The sequence below is a fragment of the Octopus sinensis genome, linkage group LG18, assembly GCF_006345805.1.
Source record: "Octopus sinensis linkage group LG18, ASM634580v1, whole genome shotgun sequence".
NCBI classification, from domain to species: Eukaryota; Metazoa; Mollusca; class Cephalopoda; order Octopoda; family Octopodidae; genus Octopus; species Octopus sinensis.
In genome coordinates, this window is record NC_043014.1 from 29,870,288 (window position 1) to 29,878,751 (window position 8,464).

The window sequence follows — 8,464 nt, forward strand, 5'->3', positions numbered from 1 at the left end:
ATATTTGTATTCTGTGTGTGTGTGTGTGTACACATGCATACATGTTGGTGTTTATAAGGTATATGTATTCTTTTGTTTCAGTCATTTGACTGTGACCATGCTGGAGCACCGCCTTTAGTCAAGCAAATCAACTCTAAGACTTATTTTTTGTAAGCCTTGTACTTATTCTATCGGTCGCTTTTGCCGCACCACTAAGTTACGGGGATGTAAACACACCAGCATCGGTTGTCAAGCAATGTTGGGGGGGGGGACAGATACACAAACATATATATATATATATATACACACACACACACACATATATATATATATATATATAATATATATATATATATATATATATACACACACACATATATATACATACACACATACAATAGGCTTCTTTCAGTTTCCGTCTACCAAATCCACTTACAAGGCTTTTGTTGGCCTGAGGCTATAGTAGAAGACACTTGCCCAAGGTGCCACACAGTGGGACTGAACTCAGAACTGTGTGATTGGTAAGCAAGCTACTTACCACACAGCCACTCCTGCAACTATGTATGTAAATATTTGTATACATATGTATATACAAATACAGGCACAGTTATGATTTTGTGGTTAAGTTTTCTTCCAAGCCATATGGTTCCAAGTTCAGTCCCTCTGTATGACTCCTTAGGCAAGTGTCTTTTATTATAGCCCTGGGTTGACTAAGGCTTTGTTAGTAGATTTGTTAGATGAAAACTGAAAGAAGCCCATGATACAGACATACTTGTGTGTGTGTATACATATATGTATATATTATTATTATCATTATTTAAAAACTGTTTCATTTGACTCCAGGCAACTTAGTTTCATAGGCTTGGGCTGCTATTGGCCAAAACAGGTCACTTGGTGTTATTAGAAAGGAAAATTTCTTTGACCATGTGGCTTGGATGCATCTTGAAGTCTGGTTGGTCTTAGAAGGGATTTAGAGATGAGCAAAAACATGGCTGGCAAAAGTGTGTGTTTGTGTGTTTCACTGATGTATGAGTATATGGATTTGGGTGTCAATCTCACTTCTAATAACACCATGGGACTCACCTTACTACTGCAGCCAGCTTGCCTGTCTCCATTTTGTTAAATGCACCTCAATGAGTTAGGCATGGAGCGGGATCAAACTATTTTTAAATAATGTAACTCCTACAAAATGTGTTCAGTACCTCTTTCTTTCATTTGGCTATTCACACACACATACACATATATATGTGTGTGTTTCCTCTCTCTGTTTTCTTTCCTCATTCTTTTTCTGTTGAAGAACATTGGCTCAAATCATCAAAAACTGAGTGTCAAACTAATGCACTTTGTTGTTTCTTTACCTGTCTGTCTTGCTTTTTGTACATTTGCACCATATATATATATATATATATATATATATATATATATATATATATATTATAAACAATATGAATTTAACCTTTAAAGGTATTTCTTAATATGCTGGTCATTGATAAAATTTTTTTCAAAAAGAATTTTTTTTTGAAAAAAATTTTATCCTACATTAGATATATATATATATATATAGGTGCAGGCATGGCTGTGTGGTAAGAAGCTTGCTTCCAAACTACATGGGTCCAGGTTCAGCCCCATTGCATAGCACCTTGGACAAGTGTCTTCTACTATAGTCTCAGGTCGACCAAGGCCTTGTGAGTGGATCTAGTAGATGGAAACTGAAAGAAGCCCATCAAATATATATGTATATATTTGTGTCTGTGTTTGTACCCTCCCCATTGCTTAACAACTGATGTTGGTGTGTTTATGTCCGTGTAACTTAGTGGTTTGGCAAAAAGCAACCGATAGAATAAGTGCTAGGCTCACAAAGAATAAGTCCTGGGTCAATTTCTTCTACTTAAAACAGTGCTCCAGCATGGCCGCAGTCAAATGACTGAAACAAGTAAAAGAATAAAAGAACATATATATATATATATATATATATATATAAACACATTTATAAATAAGGAATTAAACAAGAGAAAATGGATCAGACGTTATTTATTTCATATCACTGCAATTGTTTCTGCACATTGGCACACTTATAGTATATTGGTGATGATGTGTAGAAAGTGATATGAAATAAAGAACGTTATTCAATCCATTTTCTCTTATTCATCTCTTTATATAAACTCTATCGACACTATGGACTTCTGGATGTTTTCCAGTGACAGGGCTATTCCCACTGTGTGATGAAATGTGGTTGCCAATAACTGCGAATGAGCTTTGTAGAGCATACTACAAAGTTTTTACCCAAGTTGTATTCAACAACACGTGTGTGTGTGAATTCTTTTTCTTTTTTAATTGTTTTAATAATTTCACTGCGGCCATGCTGGAGCACCACCTTTAGTCAAGCAAATCAACCTCAAGACTTATTCTTTGTAAGCCTAGTACTTATTCTATTGGTATGCGTTTACCTAACTGCTAAGTTACGGGGTCGTAAACACACCAACATTGGTTGTCTAGCAATGTCATGGGTGGGGGGCAGACACAAACATACACACACACATGGATACATACACATATATATATATACGATGAGCTTCTTTCAGTTTCTGTCTACCAAATCTACTCACAAGGCTTTGGTCAGCCTGAGGCTATAGTAGAAGACACATGCCCAGGGTGCCACACAATGAGACTGAACCTGGAATCATGTGGTTGGTAAGCAAGCTACTTACCACACAGCCACTCCTGTGCCTGTATGTATATGTATATATATACACACACACACACACACACACACCACACATCCCTCCCTCCTTCTCTCTCTCTCTCTCTCTCTCTCTCTCTATATATATATATATATATATATATATATATATGTATATATATTTATATATGCTTCTGAGCAAAGTGTCATTCAAATACAAAGCAGTAATAATAAATCTAGTAAATGACAAAGGAATAAGAAATTATGTGATAAACTTCATTACCTTATCACTGTTTCTGCTATAAGATGCAATGCACTCATAGTTGAGTGCTTGAGTATCATCCTTTAGCTTCATCAAAGCTTCAATAAAAATATACATCCATATATATGTATGAACAGGTGAATATGGTTGTATTTGTGTTACTGTCACACAAGCAGTGCCACTTATTTTCGATATTCATAAAAAATGAATAAAGAGTATAGTGACCAAAGGATCGAGAAAGGTGGGTAGAAGCTGCAAGTGTGTAGGGAAGGTAGAGTGAGAGATAGAGATAGGGGTGACAGTGGTCATAAGTAAATAGGGCATGAAAGTAGTTGATTGTGAAGGAATGTGGGGCAGTTACTGGTAAGTATGAAGGATGGAAATTGGAAGTGACTCAGAGAAGAGGGAGTGATGACTGGCAGTAGAGAAAGGGTGATAATATGATATGTAATAACAGGTTTTTGTTTTTATTAATTACAAGGATAGGGTAATACAGTAGATAAAAGGGTGGTGGAAGGATGAGCAATAAACAAACGAGGCGAGGACAGCAGATGTAGACTTGGCTGGAACACAGTCCCAGATATGTGCATACACATTATGCTTCTAGCTTCCATAGCTACCCTCTTTTTAACATCAGTTTCACTATATATTTGTGTATGTGTGTAATATGTTTACATGCACACACATAATTATCATTATCATTATAATTATTGTCATTGTATGTGTATCAACTTTTTCCATTGGGACGACTAAATTCCTTGTAAAGTATTCTTCACTTGAATGCCTTCCATGATGCTAAACTTTGTTTACTATTAATGTCTTCACTCATAAAACTGCCAAGAAGGAGGTTTTCTTTAAGAGGTACATAAAGAAATGTCACCATTTCCCAAACAGCAGAAATAAACAAACACATGTACATACCCACGTGACAGAATTCAGTATTAATTTTCATCTACTAAATTTTCAAGGCAAAAGCAGAAGACACTTGCCCAAGGTGTTACACAGTTGGGTCAAACCAGAAATTACATAGTTTCAAAGCAAACTTCTAAACCATGTGAGCATTACTGCACATATCTATTTTATCTTCCTGTCTGTGTGTGTGTATACATACATAATTGTCTAAAATCTCATGACTCACCACTCTTTCCATACTCTCTATCACCGGAGAGCACATGTTATTACTTAACTGTGCTGTTATATTCCATCTGGTTTTAGTACCCTGTGTGAAACCACTGTATACTTTGAGATATATATATATATATATATATATTATATATATATATATATATATATATATACATACATTCATTCATACAAATAGACTATTAGGAGTCTACCTCCACCTAACACTTTTGATTACAAAACTCAAATGTCTTATTAGAAAATGATCTCTATTCAGTTTTTATTTTGTTTCTTTTTATCTTGAATATCAAATTGTTGTACAAGTAAAACTTTCCAAGTAATACAAATATTTAACTTTATAGTTTTCAGTATTCATTATTTTTATATCAAAATATTTCTAACACTGTATCTTTTTCTTGTTCTCTCTCTTTTCTAGTTTGGTACCACATTTGACCATAGGACTGAAGATATCTGTATCCTTTTCTTAGAATCACAATTCTATATAGAACTGTAAATGTGAAATTGCTCTAATCTCTGGATTCACTTAAACCTGATAACATGAAAAGTCATAATAGTCTTTTTGGAAATTCTACTTTCAGTTAATTTATGTAGAAACCAATCAGAAATAATTCAAACCTATTTATATAACACCCAATAGTTTGCTTGCATCTCGGTAAATAATTAGACATCAGATGTCATCTTTTTACATGTGCTTGAACATTATGGTAGGAAGCTAGTATTTTTCAATTTTATGATTACATTGGAGAATATTGCTATACCATGCACAATGTGTGTGTATCAATATTAAGAAAAAAAAGCTGAAAATTTATTTAGAATTACTTAACTGTTTTCACAGTTTCCATGATAATTGAAAGTATTAAAATATGAAGTCCTGAGGTTATACCGTATTTGTCTAAATGAAATTTTTTACTAGGTGTTTATCACTGATGCTTTGTGAGGCAGTTCTTTACCATTTTCAAAGATTTTATTGTAGATTTCTAAACGTTGCATTTTCAGATTTTAAGCATTTAAGTAGTTCAGTTGGTTAATATTATGCTACTGTCAAATGGTCGGTTAGCTCTTCTGTTCAAAACAAGCTATTATTTAATCCTTTGATGACATCAGCGCTTCATTTGGAGGTTCTATTTTTCATATGTATCAAAGATCTTAAAGGTATCCAAACAATGTGTTATGGTTTCATACTGTAGTCAGGTGCCTGCTACATTTCTATATATGTTGTTATTGCTTATTCAGTTGTAATTTATTTATATTTTTAAATATTTTTCTTTATTTGGCCATATTTGATTTCTAGTTTTGTCAGAACAATGATAAAGTGTTAAGACTAGCAATTTTGAGGATTTCTTTCTTGCACTTCTGTCTAAATATTTGTGTAGAATCTTTCTAGTATTAGGGTCTCATATGAATAGTGAGTCTGGTTCTCAAATTAAGTTTCATTTGTCCTATATATTTTTCATTAGAACCATTGCATTTGGTAGCATAAATTAAATTTTTGACGAACAGGTGAAGTAGTTTTCCACAGTGAAGACATGTCTTGATTGGAACTTTTTAGGATGTGTCTTCTACATGATAAATGCATTTTCAAAAATTTAAAACAATTGAGTATTCATACTAGATTAAATGGTATATTTATTTTAGCGTGTTTTGAGTGCTATGAAGTAATTAGTAAGTATTATTTTGAATCTGTCGACTTGTAGTGGATGTCAGTTTTAATGTTTGTGGGTGGGGGTTGTTTTTTTTTCTGAAAGGATGATTGTAACTTTATTTCATTGTGAAATATAAATTGTTATTTATGTGAATAATTAAGGTTTTGAAATCATTAAGTTAGTCAAACCCATGAGTCCACAGAATGAGTCCAAATAATCCAATTTTAAGTTGATACCATAGTTTAGTGTAGATGGTTCATATATTTGAACTTCTAGGTATGGCATGATTAAATTTGCATAAGCAAGGACAACCTTTCCTTCCATAAATGCAGCATTGAATTTAAAAAGATCATTTTGTAGGATGAATTTTATTCCTTCTGTAATTAGTTGTTTTTTGTTCTCAGTCTGAGATTTTATTGGGAAACTTTTTAAACCAGAATTCTTATAGTTTCTTGTCCATAGACATGTGGAGTAATAGTGAAGAGGTTTGCTACATCATTTAGTCCAGGCAAATACAGTATAGATCTAAGAATCTCCATGTCTCACTACTTTTGAAAATCAGGAAAATTTTGAAACCAGTTAGGTAGTTTTTTTAATTTTATAATTCTACTCATGTGGGGGAAAATGTTATCCTCCTCCATGTGTGTATATATATATATATATATATATATAAAATATAAGTTTGAGATAAAACCACTATTATGCAACTTGAACAGTGATAGACATAAACCAAAACATAAATAACAAATATATTTTTATAAAACATATAACTAGATCTCAAAAAGTATAAAAATGAATGATCAATATATAATACGTATTATATATTGATCATTCATTTTTATACTTTTTGAGATCTAGTTATATGCGTCATAAAAATATATATTATTCGCTATTTATGTTTTGGTTTATGTCTATCACTGTTTAAGTTGCATAATAGTGGTTTTATCTCTAATTTATGTTTTATATATTTATATTGTGAAATTTGATTTAATACTAAATTGGATTTTTCCCTGTAAGTTTGGAGTTATACTCCCTAATATTATATGTATGTGTGTGTGTGTGTGTGTATATATATATATATATAATATATATATATATATATACATATAATGAAATGATTTAGGTTTTGTCTTTTTATATATTGATAAAACTTAACCATTTATGATTTTTATTCACTGAAATTATTTCAATGAGTTTTCATAATAACAATCTTGGTTTTCTTTAGATATGAGTAAAATAGTAAAGTAGTTATAAGTTACACTTGATTGGATTATTCAATATTTCTGAAGAATTTGCACTGAATAACCGCTCTTCTCCTCCTAGCCTGTCCATTAGACTAATGTTTTATAAACTACTCCAATGATATCACTGTAGTAGGAGGAGTGGCTAGCTGAGAGCAGTTGACTTAAACACCAGTGGTCTTAACACACAAAGATCCTGAGTTTATGTTTACATGTTCCTACACAAGCCACATCTTTCTTTTCATTTTTCATCTTATCCTTATCTTTTGTGTAATCAAAATTATTTTACTTGTACTTGTATTTTGACTCTTCTGAAACAGGACTATGACAAATCTATTTTATTTGCATGATATTGGTTTAAAAAATAAAATCAGGTTAATGTGAAATGTGTGTGTATAACTAAGTAATATTGAATTGAAGTAGGATATGAGGGTGTTGTATGTTGTGCTTTATTTGTCAATGGCTTTATTTTTCATATCTAACAATTTTTTCTGTATCAACAACTGTACATTTACTTAATCATAAGGATCTGTGCTTTGCTGATGAGGCCATAATATAACAGAAATGTGGTCCAACTTGCCAAAATTATTAAAATAATATTAGTCAACGTCTAATATTATCTTTTTTCTTCACCACATAATTACAGTTAATTTTTTTTACTTTTCTCTATATGAATTAAGTTAAGAGCAACTAAATTTATTTATCATACCGTTGTCTTGTCACTGACTATGGACTATAATTATTTGACCAATTCATTGTTGGCATTTTACTTTGGACATCTAGCTAACCAGCTACAGCATCAGCTCCATTATTTTTAGTCGTTTTTTTAATGTATCGTGTCATTGAATTTTGTAACTACTACACAACTACCAACCCTTAATGGCGCCCCCCCTTACCCTGAGACCGTTTAACTTGTACACAGATTAAAGACAGGTTACGGTCTTAGGCACAGGATGGGTTTGCCACAATCAACTGTACTTAGCTGGTTGTTTTGTTCTGTATTAAATTGAAAAGAGCTTAGTTAGACTTCTACTGTGATTACATTAATGTGCTTCTCCACACTTGTCAAACTTCCACTCTTCCCTCCTCTTAAACAACCCACTCAGATTTGCATTTTTTAAGTGTTACCTCACCAGCATAATTAGTAGTTGATAGGAAAAAGTCGGTCAAAATCCTAGCTGAAGGAGTTCACAGTGACATTTTTTGAAATCAATTCATCCGATTGAGAAGTTGAGTTGATATTCAGTAGTCATAAGAGAAGCAGTAAAAATAACCGAAACATGTCTTGCTCAATTATATCCCTTTATAAATCTCTGTGTGTGTATGGGTGGGGGTGGGGGTGAGAGTGGGTGGGGTGGGTTACATTTGACATGTTGCATTTGTATTTTATATTGCAGATACTGAAAAGAAGAATCTTTGTGAGAGGAGTTGGGCAGTTACAAGTATCACCACTACCACTGCTACAATCTTGACCACATGCTGAAATTTTAATAAATGGTTTTATTATAATTAGATG

At 32.5% G+C, this 8,464-nt stretch overlaps 1 protein-coding gene across 1 annotated transcript in view; it reads left to right on the plus strand.

Moving 5' to 3' along the window:
- Positions 1–4,762, plus strand: part of LOC115221517 — a 180,202-nt gene extending 175,440 nt beyond the window's left edge. Inside the window, exon 8 of the transcript XR_005002862.1 lies at positions 4,480–4,762. The gene's annotated coding sequence lies outside the window, so the exon portion shown is untranslated. The remainder of the gene's footprint in view (positions 1–4,479) is intronic.
- The last annotated feature ends 3,702 nt before the right edge of the window (positions 4,763–8,464 follow it).